Source organism: Somniosus microcephalus, chromosome 4 (genome assembly GCF_052327205.1).
Source record: "Somniosus microcephalus isolate GS21.2 chromosome 4, FLI_Smic_1.0, whole genome shotgun sequence".
Lineage (NCBI taxonomy): Eukaryota > Metazoa > Chordata > Chondrichthyes > Squaliformes > Somniosidae > Somniosus > Somniosus microcephalus.
This window is the reverse complement of record NC_140990.1, coordinates 140599568-140622692: the sequence shown is the minus strand read 5'-3', so window position 1 is coordinate 140622692 and position 23125 is coordinate 140599568. Positions and strand designations below refer to the sequence as shown.

The window sequence follows — 23125 nt, the reverse complement described above, 5'->3', positions numbered from 1 at the left end:
ATTCTATGAACACGTTAAACCTTCATAGAATAAATACCAGTCATTTTTAGACTGGAAACTTAACCCTGGAGTTTCACTTTCAGTCAGGAACAGATCACAGTTTGACACCAATCTCTGATTTGACCGCTTGTTTCCAGCATTCACCGTTGTTCTTCCTGACTCTAAACACAGTTGTAAAGGAGCCTTCTGTTCCGTGCCTAGGAGCTCTGACCCATGGAAGAGAGCGGCTGGGACACATTCCTTACAGGCCTCAAGATTAACCTGCACGGGGACATTGCTGTCAGTGAAGAGAGATGAGAAAGACCAAAGTGCCATTTGCCCCTCTCAGTGTGGCCCTGAAGGACTGTGTCCAGGCTGTAGTTCTGTTCCCGCCGTACGATCCTCCCCCCAGATTGTCCTTTCTGAGCTCCAGCCAGCTGATGCTAAACACTCAGGTGGGAATGATAAAAATCCACAACAATGTGTTTAAAGCAAACTGATTTATTTCACATATATCCAGAAATTTAAACTCCAGCCCAGTTACAAGGGTTATTAACAGCAGCAGAAACAAACCCCCACTCTCTGGGTAAATAAGTTTCTCCTGATTTCCCTATTGGATTTCTTGGTGACTATCTTATATTGATGGCCTCTAGTTATGCTCTTCCCCACAAGTGGAAACACTCTCTCTGTATCTACTCTATCAAAACCTTTCATAATTTTAAAGACCTCTATTAGGTCACCACTCAGCCTTCTTTTTCAAGAGAAAAGAGACCCAGCCTGTCCATCCTTTCCCGACAGGTCTACCCTCTCATTTCTGGTATCATCCTTGTAAATCTTCTCTGCACCCTCTCCAGTGCCTCTATATCCTTTTTATAATATGGTGACCAGAATTGTACGCAGTGCTCCAAGTGTGGTCTAACCAAGGTTCGATACAAGTTTAGCATAACTTCACTACTTTTCCATTCTATAACAATTCAATTCTATAACAATCAATCCCAATAATTTAACCCAATTGGTTAAAGTCTAAGTCCAATTTTGTCAGCACGCTGCGACATTCGATGTCTGCAGATAACGGGAGATAAATTCTTAAAACTGCTGGATCTCTTGCTCTGCCATCAACCTCTTATCAACCTGGAGCTGGCATTGCCTAATATGGTCGTCTCTGGCTACTGCACAGTCCAGAGACACAAGTCTGCATTTTCTTCAACACACATCAACAACGTTAGAAGCAGTAAAAACACTGTGGCCTTCCTGGGGCAGCACAAACCACTAGTCTCCAGACTTTTCTTATCCCAACATCATATTTCTGATCGAAACATTCTGTGATGAAAATATCCAAGGCCAGTTGGTTGCAAACACCAGCTGTTGCTCAGTGAAATCTCTCTCTCTCTCTAATGATACCAACCACATTTTCCCCGATATCGAATGAACTAAACATGAACACCTTTCAGAAGCTGAATTAACCGAGGTCCATATGCCAACACCCCTCTCATCTTCCATTCACTTCAATTGAAAGGAAACCGACAGATTGGACCAGTCAGAGTTTGAAAGATATTTACAACAGATTCTAGATGTTCTTAGAGTCGGAATCTTTCTCTACTCTGTCCACTCGAGGAGTTAGATAACAGACTTTCTCCTGTGAGTATAGAGCTGGGGTATTTGGGCCGTGATTAGTTCACTTGTTCATCTTGTTGACTCTAAACCTTTGCCAATTATTTGATGTGATCTGTTTACTTGCACGTATTTTTTTAAATACACTTGCTGAGTGGATTCAAATTTAAATTGAAAGCAGGTTTGCAGGCGTGATGCTCTATTCACACATCGAAGGTGAGAGAGATGCTGTGGGACACACACTAAGTCCAGTAGCTGAAAGTGATTAACAGACTGGGTTTTGTGTTTAGTGATCCCGGGCGTGTAACCGAGACCTTCCTCGGATACCAAGGCTAGGAGAGGCACTCTGGAAGGTATGGGGAGCTGGGACTTGTCCATGAGAGTAACTGAAGGTACGAGAACTGAAATAATCTCGAGATAGAAAAGAGAAAAGGCCCAAAAATGGAGCAGTCAGTAACAGGACATCAATTAGTCTTCTCTTATCTTGGAGACATCAAATGTCAACACACTGTTATTTGAAATATGAAAATATTAAAACTCCAGCCCAGTTATAGGAGTTATTAACATCAGCAGAAGGAAACTCCAACTGTCAGAATGAACATGATTCAGTCAGGATGTGATTAACAGCAGTAATAACAGCAGAATCCAACCCCTGCAGTCACTTGTGAACTCGCTGGTGTGTCAGCAGGTCGGATGACTGAGTGAATCCCTTCCCACACTCAGAGCAGGTGGACGGTCTCTCCCCAGTGTGAACTCGCTGGTGCACCAGCAGGTGGGCTGAACAAGTGAATCCCTTCCCACACACGGAGCAGGTGAACGGCCTCTCCCCCAGTGTGAACTCGCTGGTGTCTCATCAGGTCGGATGATCGAGCGAGTCCCTTGCCACACTCAGAGCAGGTGAATGGTCTCTCCCCAGTGTGAACTCGCTGGTGTGCCAACAGGTAGGATATATGAGTGAATCCCTTCCCACACACAGAGCAGATGAACGGTCTCTCCCCAGTGTGATTGCGACGATGAATTTCCAGCTCAGATGGGTAACTGAAACCCGTCCCACACACGGAGCAGATGAACGGTCTCTCCCCAATGTGAACTCGCTGGTGTTTCAGCAGGTCGGATGGCTGAATGAATCCCTTCCCACACACGGAGCAGCTGAACGGTCTCTCTCCAGTGTGAACTCGCTGGTGTGTCAGCAGGTCGGATGGCCGAGTGAATCTCTTCCCACACACGGAGCAGGTGAACCGCCTCTCTCCAGTGTGAACTCGCTGATGTGTCAGCAGGGTGGATGACTGAGTGAATCCCTTCCCACACACAGAGCAGGTGAACGGTCTCTCCCCAGTGTGATTGCGATGATGAATTTCCAGCTCAGATGGGTAACTGAAACCCATCCCACACACGGAGCAGGTGAATGGCCTCTCCCCAGTGTGAATTCGTTGGTGTGTCAGCCGGTTCGATGATTGAGTGAATGCCTTCCCACACTCAGAGCAGGTGAACGGTCTCTCCCCAGTGTGACTACGATGATGAATTTCCAGCTCAGATGGGTAACTGAATCGCTTCGCACACACGGAGCAGGTGAACGGCCTCTCCCCAATGTGAACTCGCTGGTGTTTCAGCAGCTTTGATGATTGAGTGAATCCCTTCCCACACTCAGAGCAGGTCAACGGCCTCTCCCCATTGTGACTGCGCCAATGAATTTCCAGCTCAGACAGGGAACTGAATCCCTTCTGTTAGATCAAGGTAATTTCAGTGGACCACACTGATCTGAGGTCAACACACTAAAATTAAAGTTTGCGAGTCCGGTGGTAAGTTTTAAATAGTCGATTTATTGCATCACTTGATTTACACTGTTTGACTTCCTTCATCCGACTTACATCATATTCAAAATGGCTGGTTTTTATACAGCAGCAGATGTACCCGCCCCCTTTATTACCATTGGCTCAGCAGCATGCATACAGAGCTATGGTTGGTTAAGCTACATCGCACTGATTGGATCTCTGATACATCAATCATTCCTTTGTTCTCTAGTTAAGCAGAATCATCACTTTCAGTTTTAAGCTAAGATCAGCACTTTCACAGTTTAAGCTAAATCAGCATTTTCATTGTTCTCAGTTTTTAAGTCAGCCGATGTGACGTTACCAGCTGTGATTGGATCTGATACATCACACCATCCTTTGGCATGTGGTCAGCTTAAGCATAATCAGATTTCTTTAAATCATTAGTATAATCATATTAAAATCTATGTTATTAAAATATTATCCCTAACACTCCCCCCTTTGATTCTTTCATAAATTGAATCATAAAAATAAAGAGTCAGATTAAAAATATAATCAATCATTGCTGTGTTTTGCCACTGTCTGGATCAGTGGCTCTGCACAAATTTACATCAACCAGGATTTTACGTGGCCACAGTAAAAGCCTGGTTTTAATAAGTTAATTGATTTCATGATCTTAAATGAATTAGTGCATCTTAAAAAGTGGGAGGAGCTCCCCTCAGCTTATGGCTTTGAAAAATACATTCAGGTAAAAATTAAAAAGTAAAAAAGGTAGAAAAATTATAAAAAGTAGAAAAGGTACAAACCGATCTAGCAACTAAATATAACATGCCCCTTTAAGATGTAAAAACGGTCTGCGGTGACCTGCAAGGCATCTTGCCCGCGGGGCAGCAGCCGCCTGGTGGCAAGCACATTTAATCAACAGAAACACACAATTTGATCCCCATCCTATCTTAGAAGGCCTCCTTCTTATCTTTCTGAGGAGTGTTTTGTCAAGATTCTTCAATGGCATTTTATGGCTTCATGGCTCCTTGTTATCTAGCAGGTGCTATCCTCCCTGTTTCCTTGCATTTTACCATTCCCTTATCATTTCTATATGTCTTTTGATGCTTGATATTCGACCTTGCTGGCATATATGCTATCTTTTTCCGCTTGCCTGTTGTCAGTCCCTGGTCTAAGAATTAAAACCCATCTTTGAATCTAACAGCTATTTCTTACAATTCCCTTCTTTGAGAAGGAAATATCCTTATTGACTTCTCACAATCAGCTCTTGACTAATCTCGCTAGCTCTTATTGCTCTCTCAACTTGGGCGTTAGTAGGGAGTCTTGAAGATTTCTCCCTTCCTTACAGTCCATTCCTTTGAGGGGGAGGAGCAACCTCTGACCCCTTACTCAAATTCAATTCACTGTTCCGGTGTTCCAATTCTGCCCCGCCTGGGGCATCTTCTGTTTCTTCTATCTTTCCTGATGTTACCCTGCCTGGGGTCTCCTCTACATTACTTCGGATCTTCTCTTTCGGTGTGCTCAATTAATTTGTTAGTGCTCGTCAGTCATGGGCATGAGTACCCAATTGGCTTATGTATCAAAGTCTTACTACACACGTTACATATATCAAATATACACTATCATTACAAGTTGGATAGCTACCAGAGCATGTGAAATAATACGAACCTAAGGATGTGCTGATGTATTAAGCCCAATATCCCACCAATGTGAGTTGTCCCCTATGCTGTCAATTTCAATATCTATTCTCGAGTTGTCTTGCTCCAAAACATAAAAATGCTTTAGGGAGGAGTTCAGTCGCATCATGAGCTCACTGAAACCCACAAACAGGGGAATGTCGTATCCGAGTATCCGAATTGTGCCACATAATTGTGTAGCTCATACTTAAAAATGTGTTGGTTGATGGGACAGGTCCTGTTAGACCCGTAAAGCATGGTAATTGCAGTAGTAGTGACACAGGAGGCACCACCAAAACCACCTCATACTGGATTCGTACCGGTTTTTCCCACGCTCTGTTACCTACAAAACACAATTATTACAGTCACAGTTAAATTCAGTCTTACAATCATTTCAAGCGACATTACAGTTTAACATCTAATCAACAAATCATGGATTTAAAAGATCCTCCAGATCTCTTTTACTTGTATCCATCTTGTGGATAATTCTTTACTAAACATGATTTCTCCTTGGCCCTCAATTGTCCCAATCCAGATTCCATGTAACTCTCCACTTCAACTTCAATTTTAATCCCTCTAACAGGTACCAGTGTGTTTAACTCTATTCTGATTGTTTCATCAATTCGATAGTTTCTCGATGGAGTATGTGTCAATGCTTTAAAAGTTGTCTCGCTCTCCTGAGCCACATTACCCCTTTCATGTCTTGCTGTTGACAAGTAACTGAGCATGTCTGAGACCCGTTCTTCAGTGTAAATTCACCATACATTCCTGGATGGTAATTACTTCATACGTAACAAATCACATTTGCACACTCACACCGGTATCTCAGTATCATGCCACCCATGCCATTCGATACAAGCCTTTCTCGGGCTTTCAGGTATCTTATCGAAAGATTGTAGTCGTCTAATGGCTGAATACTTCAAGGTCTTACTTGCTGCTATTTAAGCTTTGACCTGAGCTCTTGGCCCTCTGCCTGTAATCTGGCCACTTCAGCCTGCTTGATTTCAAGCTGATTTTTAGTAGTAACTAGCTCTACATTAATCTCTTCCATTTCTTTCTCCTGAAGTGCTCTTTCCTGTAGTTGTGCTTTCACTAATGTGGTTTTCTCAGCTATTAGGCTCTCTAAAAGCATAATCTGTTGCTTAAAGTTATTCTCAAGATTCAACTTTTCTTTTTCCATGGTCTCTATTGTTGCCTGACTTTTCTCAATGTTTTCCGAAAACTGCTTTAACCTGTCAACTTTTTCAAGTAAAGCATCTTCCTTCTCAGCTAGAAGGGAGGCAAGAGAATTTTCATTCTGCTTTGACTTCATTAATTTATTCTCCAAGTCTGAAACCAGTTCTTCCTTGGTCTGGCAATCTACCTGGAGATTTAGTAAGCGGTCGTTCAAATTATTTTCTTCTTGTTTCAGATCATCGAGTTCAGACTGATTTTTTTTTCAGTTTTGTTTCTGCTCTTTTAAACTGCCTGAGAGCATTTTGCAAGTTCTCATTCAGTAGTGTAATTCTCCTGTTTCAATCTTACACTCTCAATCACTTTCCTTTAATTACATGTGGGATATGTGCATTCCGTCCTTCACTACCCCAATATTCTGTATTCAGTACACCTCTCGTCCTTGGGCTTGGGGTGCCATTACGGTATTACCAATACCAACCCTAGGAGTCCATTCAGTAGTGCCTTGGGCTTGGGGTGCCATTACGGTATTACCAATACCAACCCTAGGAGCCCATTCAGTAGTGCCTTGGGTTTGGGGTGCCATTACGGTATTACCAATACCAACCCTAGGAGCCCATTCAGTAGTGAGTTTTCTTAGAACACCATGTAGGTAATGCCGTATCGGTTAAATCTAGCACTACCAGTACAAGTTCATGTTGCACATTATCATGCAATTAGTTTACAAGATAACTTCCATTTATCAAATCATAATTTTCTTTCTATCACTGTGGGGAAATATTAACTTAAAATTAAGAAACTTAAATTTAATAATGTCCCATATCTTTAAATTTCATACTAAAGTTGTTGCTTGGTGAACTTAAACAGCTGTCAGTTTTGCAGGTTTTTAAGAAGGTGGAGCAAAACATTCTCAGGCGTAATTTCGTCACTTCACGTAAATTAAAAAAAACTTTCCGGATCGAAAAAGACAGTTGTGTTTTCACACTTTAACTAAACACGAACAGAACAGATAAAACAAAACAAAATAGCACATTCTTGCAGAAAACAGTAAATTACGTCATATTTCTTATTGTCCTTTCTTCAAATGTCTTTCCAAAATACTGTAAAAACATAACTGGAGAAAAATTAGTTTTTCACATTTAAACAAATCAAATCAAACTGCTTTAGAAGATTTCACCATAGCAACCGCGACGCCAAGGTTAAATCTTAAACTGAAACTTAATGTAACATTGTACAGTTTGCACTGCAAGTACAAAAATCTATCGCAATCTTTTGTTAAAAAAACTTTTTGTTGCTCTTCTCAGTTTTTACACACCAGCTTAACTTAAATTATTTCAAAGGTTTTTTTTTCAATTCTTGGGGCACAATTTTATTCGCACATTCTTAAAACTTCCAAAATCCAAGACAAGACAAAAGATTTAAACGCTTTTAACACAGAGAAGTGGGTGGAGCTAAAACACACATAACAGAATCTTTCTTTTAAAGAACATCTGATCAGACAAAAGAAATACTGTAACTTCTTAAACATTCATAGTCATTTTTCAAGGTTCCTTTCACTCAGCAAATCTTGTGTTTTATTTGTCTCAGCACAGATGTTAATAACTTCCATGTCAGTAAAACTTTAAGTTTATCTTTTTTTTTTCCTCTTTTTCCATCGGCGTCTCAGCATTTCTTGGCTTTCCAAATCCGTTTCTTTCCTTCCTTTGCTGAGTTTTCAGATTGGTTAGCCTGCAAATTAGATCTTTTTCCTTCTTTATCTCTCCTGTGTTCAGCCCCGAGTGTTCCAACCAGTTATTTTTAAATCGCTCGTCGTACTCTAACACTTCCTCCGTCCCTTTCTGTTGACAGGCTATGATCTTTCCCCAATCCGTTTTTGCAGGGCTAATCACTTGTAACCACTGTTGGATCGCATCCCATCCGGCATCTATATCTTGCTCATCATTTCCCAGGCCAGTCTTTACTTTGCTGTGTAACTTATTTCCCTCGCTCCTGGGTATCATTACAACCAGAATTTGGACTCCGTCCCACGGGTGGAGTTGGTACTTCGCCCTTTCTTCCCCATCTTCTTTCTTCTCATACTCCTTTTCTACTCTTTTCCTTTTCTGTCTCAATGGGGCCAAATGGGGTCCTGTTTTCTCTTCTTCACTTTCACTGACATTACTAGAGGATCCCGAGTCAGTCTCTTGACCTGCTTCTTGTCATTATCTCCCATGACCTTCCTCCTTTATTTCATTTAGATCTGGGTAACCCTTCCAGATCCCCACACATTTTCCCTTTTCTTCAACTACCGGGACTATCGGTTGTTTATCTAATTGTGCTTTACAGTCCTTAACTTCATCTTTAAGTTTTTTAACTTCCACTTCTGACTTTTCAAGCTCATCTTTAAGTTTTTTAACTTCCACTTTTGACTTTTCAAGCTCATTTGTTTTCTTTTTCAATTGTTCATAAATCGCATCTTTCTGCTCTTTTGCATTGGTCAAGTCGTGATCATGTTGGGAGTTTGTCTTACTCTCATTTCGCCGTCGGATCTGACTCATAACTGCCATGGACCATCTGATCCGTCTTTTATCTTTCATACGGGTCGTTTTTCCCCAGACCCTCTTTATGTCATCCAAAGACCACTGTTCAGAGGAGGTACCGTACTTTTGTTCGATTTCGAACCAGGTTTTAGATAAGTCAAACTGTAATTCTATATAGTCTTTCAACTCCCACAGAATTTCGTCTTCTGAAATCTCAGGTGGGGCACGCCCACCCTTAATAGTTGTAGGTTTATTGAGTGGTGCCATAATATCGATTTCTTTACTTGGGGGTCTCGAATCGTAGGCTTTTCAGCCGAGTCAGTAAGTTAGAGCTCTATATTGGACCTCGAGCCATCTTGCCACCCGGAGGGTTCGCTACCCGGAGGTTTGCGGAATCGCGTGGAGGGGAGATGACTAGACAACCAACCAAGGACTTTTATAACGAGGAGTCCTTACCTCCGATATAGGTCTGGTGTCTCAGATCCAATCTCTTCCTTCAGCGACCCTGCTCGCAGCGCCAAATTGTTAGATCAAGGTAATTTCAGTGCACCACACTGATCTGAGGTCAACACACTAAAATTAAAGTTTGCGAGTCCGGTGGTAAGTTTTAAATAGTCGATTTATTGCATCACTTGATTTACACTGTTTGACTTCCTTCATCCGACTTACATCATGTTCAAAATGGCTGGTTTTTATACAGCAGCAGATGTACCCGCCCCCTTTATTACCATTGGCTCAGCAGCATGCATACAGAGCTATGGTTGGTTCAGCTACATCGCACAGTTTGGATCTCGGATACATCAATCATTCCTTTGTTCTCTAGTTAAGCAGAATCATCACTTTCAGTTTTAAGCTAAGATCAGCACTTTCACAGTTTAAGCTAAATCAGCATTTTCATTGTTCTCAGTTTTTAAGTCAGCCGATGTGACGTTACCAGCTGTGATTGGATCTGATACATCACACCATCCTTTGGCATGTGGTCAGCTAAGCATAATCAGATTTCTTTAAATCATTAGTTTAATCATATTAAAATCTATGTTATTAAAATATTATAATCTCACAGTCCCCACATTTCCCCAGTCTCTCCATGGTGTGGATGTCCTTGTGTCTCTCCAGGTTGGACGATCAGTTGAAGCCTCGTCACACACAGAACACATGTACGGTTTCTCCCTGCTGTGAATGGTGCGATGTTTTTTCAGGCTGTGTAACTGGTTAAAGCTCTTTCACAGCTCTGGAACACTCTCACTCGGGTGTGTGTGTCTCGGTGCTTTTCTAGTCACACTGATGTTTGAAATCTTTTCCCACGGACAGAACAGATAAATATTTCTCCTTCCACATTCAAAGGCTGATGATATTCAGGTCCTGATGAAACGAGTGATTCCGTCAGATCTTCATGTTTCGTTTGAGTTTCCCGTATGCAAATCCTCCCCCTCTAACACCCTGTAAAAGGAGTTTACAAATCTCATCACTGTAAGTACAGGACAGAAATTCAGAACAGACAATTCTAGTTTCTAAAGAACATTCTTTTCTCTCTTGTTCCTCCAAAGCTGTAAATCCCCATCCCACACATTGTCCCTCCTCCCTGTGCTAAAATCCAAACACATCGCACGTCTCAAGACACTTTTTCCTCCTCTCCCAGTTTTCTCCACCAACTCTGGCTGGGTTCAGTTCTACAATCATTGATTCCCCTCCCTCTCCTCCCCTGAAAGTGCTGACTCTGGCTGGGTTCAGTTCTACACTCACTGGTTCCCCTCCCTCTCCTCCACTGAAGGTGCTGACTCTGGCTGGGTTCAGTTCTACACTCACTAGTTCCCTCTCCTCCCCTCCCCTGAAGTTGCTGACTCTGGCCGGGTTCAGATCACTCACTGGGACCCTGAAGCTCCGCCCACTAATGGTTCCATTACAAAGATTTCCGCGCATGCGCTCTACCTTTCGATGACACAATATGGCGGCGCACAAACTCTCAGCTTTTCTTTGTAAAGATGACGGCCGTTAACCCGGGCGGGCCTGTTACCGGGAAAAAGCCTCCGAGCTGCAAACGCGGAATCTATAAATTCTCATTCCGAGCTTGCGGCCTACACCAGGTGTTTATGAAGCTCATCCGCCGAGTGCGTTACCTCCCTGCGCCCCGCCGATTCGTAATCAGCGTAAAATCGCATCGCGAACTTTTCTCTGCTTGTCGCACTCGCCCGGCTCTGATCACAGTGACACTGCGCATGCTCCAAATACAGGCGGGTACTGCGCCTGCGCACTGGGCTCCTCCAGTTTGAATAGGGCACATTCTCCGCCGCGGGGCATGCTGGGGAACAGCTCCGCCATTGAAAGCCCCAATTCGTGAATGGAGAATGAGTTTCTGTGATCCCATTGAGAGAAAATTCATCAATAATTCACACAGAAACCCAAGTGCACAGGCACTCTGCCATGGTTCAGTCCTGGATGTGATTAATAACAGAATCCAGACCCCTGCAGTCACATGTGAACTCACTGGAGTCTCAGCAGGTGGGGTGAATTTCTTCCCACACACAGGATATTGAAACAGCCTCTCTCCAGTATCAATGCGCTGGTCGTGCATCAGCTGCTTTGAACTTTGAAAGCTTTTCTCACAGTCAGAATATTTACAGTAACAGTTCTCAATGTGGACACTCTGGAGTGTCAACAGGTGGGACAACAGAGTGAATCCCTTCCCACACGTGAAGTCTCTCTCCGGTGTGACTGTGCTGGTGTGTCAGTGAATGGGATGATCGATTGAATCATTTTCCACATACAGAGCAGTAAATGGATTCTCCCCCTTACGAACATGTTAGGGTGGGAATAGATGAGATAAGCGAGTGACTCTCTTTCCACACTCAGCTGGTGAAAGGCCTTTCCCCGCTGTCACTGTATCCAAGAGTTTGCAGCTCAGACAGCCAACTGAATCCATTCCCACATTTACACTGTTGATTCAGGTGGGCGCACGAGTCTCACAGGCTAGACGATTTGTTAAAAGTGGATCCAGGCACAGAACACTTGTCCTGTTTCTCCCCGCTCTGATTGGTGCTTTTTCCTTCTATATCCAAAGTCCGATGATATTCAAGTCCTGATAATCCAATTAATCTGTCAGATCTTGATGCAATGTTTGGATTCAGTTTCCATCTGCAGATCCTCCCCTTCAATACCCTCATATGGCGTTTACAACAGAATAGACCTTCAGAACAGACAAATCTAGTTTCTATACAACATTCTTTCCCCTCCTGTCCTTCCTAAGCTGTAAATTCCCCATTCTATACACTCTCCCTTCATCCTTACTGTCTAAAAACAACATTCATTACATCGTCTGGGATTTTGTGTCTCCCCTTCTCTCCAGAAGGAACTGAATCTGGCTGGGTGCAATTAGTTAACCTCTACATTTTGGTAAGAAGAACGAGGAGAGGTAATATAAACTAAAAGGTACAATTCTATAGAGGGTGCCTGAACAGAGAGACCTGGGGGTTTATGTGCACAAATCGTTGAAGGCGGCAGGGCAGGTTGAGAAAGCGGTTAAAAAGCATACGGGATCCTGAGCTTCATAAATAGAGGCATAGAGTACAAAAGCAAGGAAGTTATGATGAACTTTTATAAAACACTGGTCTCTCTGGCGTTTAGAATAATGAGAGGTGATCTCATTGAAACATACAAGATTCTGAAGGGGATTGACAGGGTAGATGCTGAGAGGTTGTTTCCCCTGCCTGGAGTGTCTAGAACTAGGGGGCATAGTTTCAGGATAAGGGGTAGGCCATTTAAGATTTAGGAGGAGGAATTTCTTCACTCAGATGGTTGTGAATCTTTGGAATTCTCTGCCCCAGAGGGCTGTGAATGCTGAGTCTTTGAGTATATTCAAGGCTGAGATAGACAGATTTTTGGACTCTCGGGGAATCAAGGGATATGGAGATCAGGCGGGAAAGTGGAGTTAAGGTCGATGATCAGCCATGACCTTATTGAATGGCAGAGCAGGCTCGAGGGACCGTATGGCCTACTCCTGCTCTTATTTCTTATGTTCTTATGACCTCAACTGGAGTATTGTGTCTAATTCTGGGCACCACACTTTAGGAAGGATATGAAGGCCTTTGAGATAGTGCGGAAAAGATTTGTTCCAGAAAAAAGTGGTTCCAGGGACGAGGGACTTCAGTTACATGGATAGACTCGAGAAGCTGTGGTTGTTCTCCTTGGAGCAGTGAAGGTTGAGAGGAGATTTGATAGAGGTGCTCAATATCATGAGGGGTCTAGACAGAGTAGAGAGAGAGAAGCTGTTCCCATTGGTGGAAGGGTCGAGAACCAGAGGACACTGATTTAAGGTGATTGGCAGACGAACCAAAGGTGACATTAGGAAAAACTTTTTTACGCAGTGAGTGGTTAGGATCTGGAATTCACTGCCTGAAAGGGGTGGTGGAGGCAAATTTAACTGTGGCTTTCAAAAGGGAATTGGATAAGTACCTGAAGGAAAAATGTTGGCAGGGCTACGAGGAAAGGGTGGGGGAGTGGGATGAGGTCCTGCATCAAGAATTTAGGGAGCTAGGTAACAGATTAAAGAGCAGGACCTCAAAGGTTGTAATCTCTGGATTACTCCCAGTGCCACGTGCTAGTAAGTATAGGAATGGGAGGATAGAGCAGATGAATGCGTGGCTAAAGAGTTGGTGTAGGGGGGAGGGTTTTACTTTCCTGGATCACTGGGCCTGCTTCTGGGAAAGGTGGGACTTGTACAAGTCGGACGGGTTGCACCTGAACCAGAGCGGGACAAATATCCTTGCGGGGAGGTTTGCTAGCACTGTTGGGGGGGGTTTAAACTAACTTGACAGGGGGATGGGATACAGAGGGGAGCTGAAATAGGGGGGGATGTGCTGCCAATTATAGAGAAAAAAACAAGTCAGCTTGGTAGACAGGGCAAATATATAAGGGCAAGGCTGGATGGCATCTATTTTAATGCAAGGGGTCTTGCAAATAAGGTGGATGAACTGAAGGTGTTGATAAACACATGGGAGTATGATATTGTTGCTATCACGGAGACATGGTTGAGGGAAGGGCAAGACTGGCAGCTCAATATTCCGGGGTACAGAATCTTCAGGCGAGACAGAGGGGGAGGTATAAGAGGAGGGGGTGTCGCAATATTAATTAAGGAGTCAATTACTGCAGTAAGGAGGGATGATATATTAGCAGGGTCCTCTAATGAGGCCATATGGGTGGAGCTTAAAAACAAAAAGGGGGCAAGCACTTTGCTGGGAGTGTACTATAGGCCTCCAAACAGTCAGGGGGAGATAGAGGAACAGATATGTAGGCAAATCTCAGAGAAATGTGCAAATAATAGGGTAATAATAATGGGGGATTTCAACTTCCCCAATATTAACTGGGATAGTCAGAGTGTGAAAGGCTCAGAGGGTGTAGAATTCTTAAAGTGCATCCAGGAGAGCTTTTTGAGCCAGCATGTAGAAAGTCCTACAAGAGAGGGGGCGGTACTGGATCTAATTCTAGGGAATGTGGCCGGCCAAGTGGAAAAAGTGCTAGTAGGTGAGCACTTTGGTGATAGTGACCATAATATGGTAAGATTTAAGGTGGCCATGGAAAAGGACAGGGATGGGCCGGAAATAAAGGTTCTAAATTGGGGGAAGGCCGATTTTAATAGGATAAGGCAGGATCTGGCCAAAATGGACTGGGATCAGCTACTTGTAGGAAAATCCGCATCGGAGCAATGGGAGGCTTTCAGAAGGGAGATTGAGATCATACAATGGCAACATGTTCCCGTAAAGGTCAAGGGTGGTTCCAAAAACCACAGGGAACCTTGGATGTCAGGGGATATACGAGAATGGATTAGGGAAAAAAGGAGGGCTTTTGGTAGATACAAAAGGCTAAAGACGGAGGAAGCCCTAGAGGAGTACAAAAAGTGCAGGGGGATACTTAAAAAAGAAATTAGGAGATCAAGGAGGGGCCATGAAATAACACTGGCGAGCAAAATAAAGGAAAATCCGAAGATGTTTTATAAGTATATTAAGGGTAAGAGGATAACTAGGGAAAAAATAGGGCCCATTAGGGACAAAAGTGGCAATCTGTGTGTGGAGCCGGAAGATGTAGGAGGGGTTCTAAATGAATTTTTTGCATCTGTTTTCACTATGGAGAAGGACGATGTAGACATAGAAATAGGGCGGGGGGACTGTGATATGCTCGAACATATTAACATCGAGAGGGAGGAGGTATTGGCGGTTTTAGCTGGCCTAAAAATGGATAAATCCCCAGGCCCAGATGAAATGTATCCCAGGCTGCTGTGTGAGGCAAAGGAGGAGATTGCGGGGGCTCTAACACATATATTCAGGACCTCTCTGGCCACAGGGGATGTGCCAGAGGACTGGAGAACCGCTAATGTAGTACCAGGGTAGTAGGGAAAAACCGGGGAACTACAGGCCAGTGAGCCTAACATCAGTGGTAGGAAAATTATTGGAAAAAATCCTGAGGGACAAAATTTGTCTCCACTTGGAGAGGCAAGGATTAATCAGGGATAGTCAACATGGCTTTGTCAAGGGAAGATCATGTCTGACTAATTTGATTGAATTTTTTGAGGGGGTGACTAGGTGTGTGGATGAGGGTAACGCAGTGGATGTGGTATACATGGATTTCAGTAAGGCCTTCGATAAAGTCCCGCACAGGAGACTGGTCAAGAAGGTAAGAGCCCATGGAATCCAGGGTGCCTTGGCACATTGGATACAAAACTGGCTTAGTGGCAGAAGGCAGAGGGTGATGGTCGAAGGTTGTTTTTGTGACTGGAAGCCTGTGGCCAGTGGGGTACCACAGGGATCGGTGCTGGGTCCCTTGCTGTTTGTGGTCTACATTAATGACTTGGATATGAATGTAAAGGGTATGATCAGTAAGTTCGCGGATGATACAAAAATTGGTAGGGTGGTAAATAGCGAGGAGGGTAGCCTCAGTCTGCAGGACGATATAGATGGGTTGGTCAGATGGGCGGAACAGTGGCAAATGGAATTTAACCCGGAAAAGTGCGAGGTGATGCACTTTGGGGGGACTAACAAGGCAAAGGAATACACAATGAATGGAAAGACCCTAGGCAAGACGGAGGGTCAGAGGGATCTGGGTGTGCAAGTACACAGATCCCTGAAGGCGGCGGAACAGGTGGATAAGGTGGTAAAAAAGGCATATGGGATACTTGCCTTCATTAGTCGAGGCATTGAATATAAGAGCAAGGAGGTTATGATGGAGCTGTATAAAACACTGGTTAGGCCACAGCTGGAATACTGTGTGCAGTTCTGGTCGCCACACTACAGGAAGGATGTGATCGCGTTAGAGAGGGTGCAGAGGAGGTTCACCAGGATGTTACCAGGGCTGGAGCGCTTCAGCTATGAAGAGAGACTGGGCAGATTGGGTTTGTTTTCCTTGGAGCTGAGGAGGCTGAGGGGGGACATGATTGAGGTGTACAAAATTATGAGGGGCATAGATAGGATGGATGCTGAGGAGCTTTTTCCCTTAGTAGAGGGGTCAATAACTAGGGGGCATAGATTCAAGGTAAAGGGCGGGAGGTTTAGAGGGGATTTGAGGAAGAACTTTTTCACCCAGAGGGTGGTTGGAGTCTGGAACTCACTGCCTGAAAGGGTTGTGGAGGCAGAAACCCTCACAACATTTAAGAAGCATTTGGATGTGCACTTGAAATGCCATAGCATACAAGGCTACGGGCCAAATGCTGGAATATGGGATTAGATTAGACAGGGCTTGATGGCCGGCGCGGACACGATGGGCCGAAGGGCCTCTATCCGTGCTGTATTACTCTATGACTCTATGACTCTATGACTAGCTGAAGTGCTCTTGCAGAGAGCGGGCACGGGCTCGATGGGCCTCCTGCTGTGCTCTAACGAGTCTATGATTCTATGATTCTAGAGCCTCAACATCAGCCGACTCAGTGAGTGTCAGCAGTGACAGCAGTCCAATCCTGCCCTCAATGGACATCCATACACTTCCCAGTTGATGTCACTGGATCCCCATCAAGAGCAGGGGCAGTGCCTGATTCTTACTCTTAGTTAGCCCAGTGGTACTGAGGATAATTATAGCCCCTGAACTGCTGCCTTGTCAGAGATCAACTCACAGCACAGACCAAGGATTGAACTTGGTACCTTCCTAGTCAGTTGTGCAGAGTATTTTAAAGTGGAAGGGGGAGGGTGAGAACAGAATATTTAGAAAGAAATATCACTCCACCTTAAAACAAAACCTTCATTACACTGCAAAATTCTGAAGACTTTCAATATTAAACAAGCAAGACAAATGGATCGTCAAAAATAATGAGACATTTCAGAAAGGCTCAAGTCATTGAAACAGACAGGTTTACAATCACTGCACAGTACAGAAGGGAGCGACTGTTAATGGGAGCTCTGTTAGTGAAGTCCGCCAACACTCCAAGATAAACGGGTCTGTCCCTTTAAATATAAATAGACAGAGAAAGGGGAGTCCCTGTCCCTTTAAATATCTGGCCCATTCCCCCAGGCAGTGGGAGGAGGAACAGCGCGCGGTCTCTTTATATCCTGACCCAGCGGGCCCCGCCGGATGGGCTGCCGCAAGGTCCTAAAGGCCACAGCAAGTAAACCATCGGGTTAAACTGAAAAGAGCCTCACACAAAATGCTTGTTATATGTGCCAGAGTGCGTAAACAAAACACATCGGGGGGAAAATTCAGGTGTTTGCGCCTCCCATTAGCGCCTTAAAAGGGCGCAAAGCAACTAGCGCCCGGGCGTGGCGACGTTTGCGCCGCTCGCGAAATTAACTAGACATTTTGCAGCGGTGCTAAACACTACTGCCACAATCTCCTGCGCCGGCAGATTGTGACGTTAGTCGAGTGCGCAACGCCCCGGACCAGATATTGAGTGGCGCCCCCTGCCTTACCGCCTGCCGCTAGCAACGACAGGTTGAGGGGAGCGTTATGCTGTCAGAAAGGGACTGGGGAGCGCTATTTAAAGGCGACCGCTTCCTGCCTTTTTTTGTCGGTGACATTTTTGCACCACGCATTGAGAGAGAGAGAGAGAGAGACTTCTGGAGATTCAACGCTGTGTGAAGGAGTTTTGAGTACTGAGCAGCACTGTGCAGGTTTATTGTGATTTGCCCTTCCTTGCTTCGCCAGCGCTCTGAGGTAACGCCTCGCTCCTCGGCCTTTGCGCCTTAAGACAGGTGTGAAGCGCCTGATTTAGCGCTCCAATCACCTCCAAGGGCGATAAAAGCCAAGTTTGCTGTCGGAATCGATAATTAGCGCCAGGCGCTAAACTTTGCGCACAGCCGATAATGGCGCCCCAAACGGGGCGATACTGAATTTTTCCCCCCCATCATCCTTAATGTGTGAAAGCACATTCCACAGAGAGAAATTATCTATCCCAAATAATTTTTCAGCATTTTATTTCCTTTTATTTAAAATGTAACTTCCGAGCGTTGAATCCCTTTAACATTTACTGATAACCCATTGTCTTGTGGGCTCTTGTTTAGAAAGTGATGTCACAATGACCATCCCGTTACCAAGGTGAGCCTGTCTGTCCGCAGTATTCAGTGGGAAAGGGGATTAAATCACACCGAGGATAATGAGCAGCCACCCACCAGTCTCTGCACTTTTATTGTCCAGTGATCACCTCACCATCACACACAAGCTCCTGATATAAACCTCCAGTGGGTGATGATTGGTGCAGGGTTAGTGGTGGAGTTCCACAGCGGGAGGGATCCTGGAGTAACCCCATGAATGTTCCGGGTCGTGTATTTTGAGTTATCCTGGTGTCTAACACGCACACATCAATAAAACAGGGAATTCCTGGAAACACGCTGCAGGTCCTTCTTTATCTGGAGATCAGATCTCTGTTGTATAATTGTACCAGCAGTTAACAGGCTCATGTGAACTCCTCCCTCTGCTATTTTAATGCAGACTTTAACATAAATTGGTTAAACAGGTTTATTTTAAATGAGCTAACACCTGCCTTAAAATGGTAGACTCAGGACTGTCACACACACATATTAAATCTTTGTGGAATAATTACCAGTCATTTCTACACTGGAAACGTAACCCTGCCGTTTCACTTTCAGTCAGGAACAGATCGCAGTTTCACACCAATCTCCGATTTGGCAGCACGTTTCCAGCATTCACCGTTGTTCTTCCTGACTCTAAACACAGTTGTAAAGGAGCCTTCTGTTCTGTGTCTAGGAGCTCTGACCCATGGAAGAGCGCGGCTGGGACACATTCTTTACAGGCCTCAAGATTAACCTGCACGGGGACATTGCTGTCAGTGAAGAGAGACGAGAAAGACCAAAGTGCCATTTGCCCCTCTCAGTGTGGCCCTGAAGGACTGTGTCCAGGCTGTAGTTCTGTTCCCGTCATATGATCCTTCTCCCAGATTGTCCTTTCTGAGCCCCAGCCAGGTGATGCTAAACACTGAGGTGGAAACGACAAAAATCCACAACAACGTGTTTAAAGCAAACGGATTTATTTGACATATGTCCAGAATATGAAACTCCAGCCCAGGTACAGGGGTTATTAACATCAGCAGAAACAAACCTCATCTCTCAGTGTGAACATTATTCAGTCCTGGATGTAATTAACAGCAGCAATAACATCAGAATCCAACCCCTGCAGTCACTTGTGAATTCGCTGGTGTCTCAGCAGGTTGGATGACTGAGTGAATCCCTTCCCACACATGAGCAGCTGAACGGCCTCTCCCCGGTGTGAACTCGCTGGTGCTGCAGCAGGTCAGATGACCGAGTGAATCCCTTCCCACACTCAGTGCAGGTGAACGGTCTCTCTCCGGTGTGAACTCACTGGTGTACAGTGAAGTGAGATGACTGCCTGAATCCAGTCCCACAGTGAGAGCACCTGTACAGTCTCTCGTCAGTGTGAACACGCTGATGGCGTGTCAGTTCCCTGGAACTTTTATAGCACTTCCCGCAGTCCGGGCATTTAAAAGGCCTTCCATCATTGTGAACTCGCTGGTGTCTCAGCAGGTTTGATGACTGAGTGAATCCCTTCCCACACACGGAGCAGGTGAACGGTCTCTCCCCAGTGTGAACTCACTGGTGTTCCAGCAAATCCTTTTTGCTTTTAAATTTCTTCTCACAGTCAGAACATTTAAAAGGTCTCTTAGCAGTGTGAACTCGCTGGTGTATCAGTAGGTAGGATGACTGAGTGAATCCCTTCCCACACTGAGAGCAGGTGAACGACCTCTCCCCAGTGTGAATGCGCTGGTGTACAGTGAGGTCAGATGATCGCCTGAACCCGGTCCCGCAGTGAGGGCACCTGAACGTTTTCTCGTCAGTGTGAACACGTTGATGACACATCAGTTCCCCGGAACATCTATAGCACTTCCCGCAGTCCGGGCATTTAAAAGGTTTGTCGTCAGTGCTAACTCGCTGGTGCTGCAGCAGGTGGGATGACCGAGTGAATCCCTTCCCACACTCAGAGCAGCTGAACGGCCTCTCCCCGGTGTGAACTCGCTGGTGTTCCAGCAGGTGGGATGAGCACTTGAACCCCTTCCCACACTCGGAGCAGCTGAACGGCCTCTCCCCGGTGTGACTTCGCTTGTGTCTTGACAGGCCAGAGGATCGGCTGAAGCCTCATCCACACACAGAGCACGTGTACAGTTTCTCCCCGCTCTGAACGGTGCTTTCTGCTTCCATGCTCAAAGGTCCTGATGAATTGAGCGACTCTGTCAGATCTTGACGTGGTGTTTGGTTTGAGTTTGCCGTCTGCAAATCCTCCACTTCAAATAGCCTGCAAAATGAATTTAAAACAGGAGAAAGGGAGGGTGAGAGAGAACCCAGAAAAACACAAAGTCAGGTTGTGAAATTGAGCTGAATGAATCTGGGAATTTGTGGGGCCGGCACTAGAAAAAAGTGACCATGAAGGCTGCCGGATTGTCGTAAAAACCCAACTGGTTCACTAATGTCCTTCAGGGAAGGGAACCCACCACCCGGTCTGGGCCTACACAAGACTCTGGCCTCTATGGGAGGAGAGAGAGTGAGGTGGGAGGGGGAGGGGTGAAGGAGAGCTACTTTATACATCTGTAACTCGACTAGAACTTTGACAGCACCTCCCAAACACGCGACCTCCACCACCTAGAAGGACAAGGGCAGCAGGTGCATGGGAAAACCATCACCTCCCAGTTCGCCTCCAAGTCACACACTATCCTGACTTGGGCATATTGCGCCATTCCTACATCGTCGCTGGGTGAAAATCCTGGAACTCCTCACCTAACAGCATTCTGAGAGTACCTTCACCACACGGACTGCAGAGGTTCAAGAAGAAGGCCCAGCATCGCCTTCTCAACGGGCAACTGGGGACTGGCAATATCTGCTGGCCTTGCTAGTGACACCCACATCGAATGAATTAAAAAAATCTGTATATATAAAATGGATTGAAAGCCTCTACAGAAATACTTGTTCCTAAAACAATAATATTTTACACTGTATGGACAGTGTCTGTTTAGCAACTTAATCTCCCCTAGAATCCACCTCCCTTCACAGTCCCACATTGGAAATTGTTGGGTCCCACTGGGCTCAGAAGTACTGGGGGTTAAACCCAGCAGCTTCTCCCCCGTCTCCACTCCAGCTCAAACTGATGCAACAAGAAAGACCTACACAGGAGGCCAGGGACCGAGTTCCACATCCACCGCCCACCCTGATGCGAACCGGCTCTTAATTGCTCCCTCTGCTGTATAAATGCAAGTGGTTGTGTTTCTTGTCTGGGGGAGGCGCTGCACCCTGGGGTTAATGGTGCCGGGGTCCTGGCCGCACGTCCGCCGGCTCTGACTCGGGGCCTGTGACCTGCACTCGGTGTTGCTGAGGGATTCCAACCCTGGGACGGGACATGGGGATTCCGGCCCTGGGACCGCACATGGGGACTCCCTGCCTTCGACCGCACCCGGGGTTCCCATGCCTGCGGCCGCACCCGGGGGTCCCATGCCTGCGACCGCACCCAGGGTTCCCATGCCTGCGACCGCACCGGGGGGTCCCATGCCTGCGACCGCTCCCGGGGGTCCCATACCTGCGACCGCACCCGGGGGTCCCATGCCTGCGACCGCACCCGGGGGTCCCATGCCTGCGACCGCACCCGGGGGTCCCATGCCTGCGACCGCACCCGGGGGTCCCATGCCTGCGACCGCACCCGGGGGTCCCATGCCTGCGACCGCACCCGGGGGTCCCATGCCTGCGACCGCACCCGGGGGTCCCATGCCTGCGACCGCACCCGGGGGTCCCATGCCTGCGACCGCACCCGGGGGTCCCATGCCTGCGACCGCACCCGGGGGTCCCATGCCTGCGACCGCACCCGGGGGTCCATGCCTGCGACCGCACCCGGGGGTCCCATGCCTGCGACCGCACCCGGGGGTCCCATGCCTGCGACCGCACCCGGGGGTCCCATGCCTGCGACCGCACCCGGGGGTCCCATGCCTGCGACCGCTCCCGGGGGTCACATGCCTGCGACCGCACCCGGTGGTCCCATGCCTGCGACCGCTCCCGGGGGTCCCATGCCTGCGACCGCTCCCGGGGGTCCCATGCCTGCGACCGCACCCGGGGGTCCCATGCCTGCGACCGCACCCGGGGGTCCCATGCCTGCGACCGCACCCGGGGGTCCCATGCCTGCGACCGCACCCGGGGGTCCCATGCCTGCGACCGCACCCGGGGGTCCCATGCCTGCGACCGCACCCGGGGGTCCCAGCCCTGCGACCGCGCCCGGGGGTCCCATGCCTGCGACCGCGCCCGGGGGTCCCATGCCTGCGACCGCGCCCGGGGGTCCCAAGCCTGCGACCGCGCCCGGGGGTCCCATGCCTGCGACCGCGCCCGGGGGTCCCATGCCTGCGACCGCGCCCGGGGGTCCCATGCCTGCGACCGCGCCCGGGGGTCCCATGACTGCGACCGCGCCCGGGGGTCCCATGCCTGCGACCGCGCCCGGGGGTCCCATGCCTGCGACCGCGCCCGGGGGTCCCATGCCTGCGACCGCGCCCGGGGGTCCCAAGCCTGCGACCGCACCCGGGGGTCCCAAGCCTGCGACCGCACCCGGGGGTCCCATGCCTGCGACCGCACCCGGGGGTCCCATGCCTGCGACCGCACCCGGGGGTCCCATGCCTGCGACCGCACCCGGGGGTCCCAAGCCTGCGACCGCACCCGGGGGTCCCATGCCTGCGACCGCACCCGGGGGTCCCATGCCTGCGACCGCACCCGGGGGTCCCAGCCCTGCGACCGCACCCGGGGGTCCCATGCCTGCGACCGCACCCGGGCGGTCCCATGCCTGCGACCGCACCCGGGGGTCCCAAGCCTGCGACCGCACCCGGGGGTCCCAAGCCTGCGACCGCACCCGGGGGTCCCATGCCTGCGACCGCACCCGGGGGTCCCATGCCTGCGACCGCACCCGGGGGGTCCCATGCCTGCGACCG

The 23125-nt window shown here is 47.4% G+C and overlaps 1 long non-coding RNA gene and 1 pseudogene across 1 annotated transcript; both read right to left on the bottom strand.

The window, feature by feature from the left end:
- Positions 1-1324: 1324 nt before the first annotated feature.
- Positions 1325-3314, bottom strand: LOC147119852 (uncharacterized; annotated as a pseudogene).
- Positions 3315-3390: 76 nt separating this feature from the next.
- On the bottom strand, positions 3391-10939 carry LOC147119851 (uncharacterized). The gene is made up of 2 exons (XR_015078091.1): positions 10660-10939; positions 3391-10170 (listed from the first exon to the last, which is right to left on the bottom strand). It is a non-coding gene; the product is annotated as an uncharacterized LOC147119851 (long non-coding RNA).
- Between the last annotated feature and the right edge of the window lie 12186 nt (positions 10940-23125).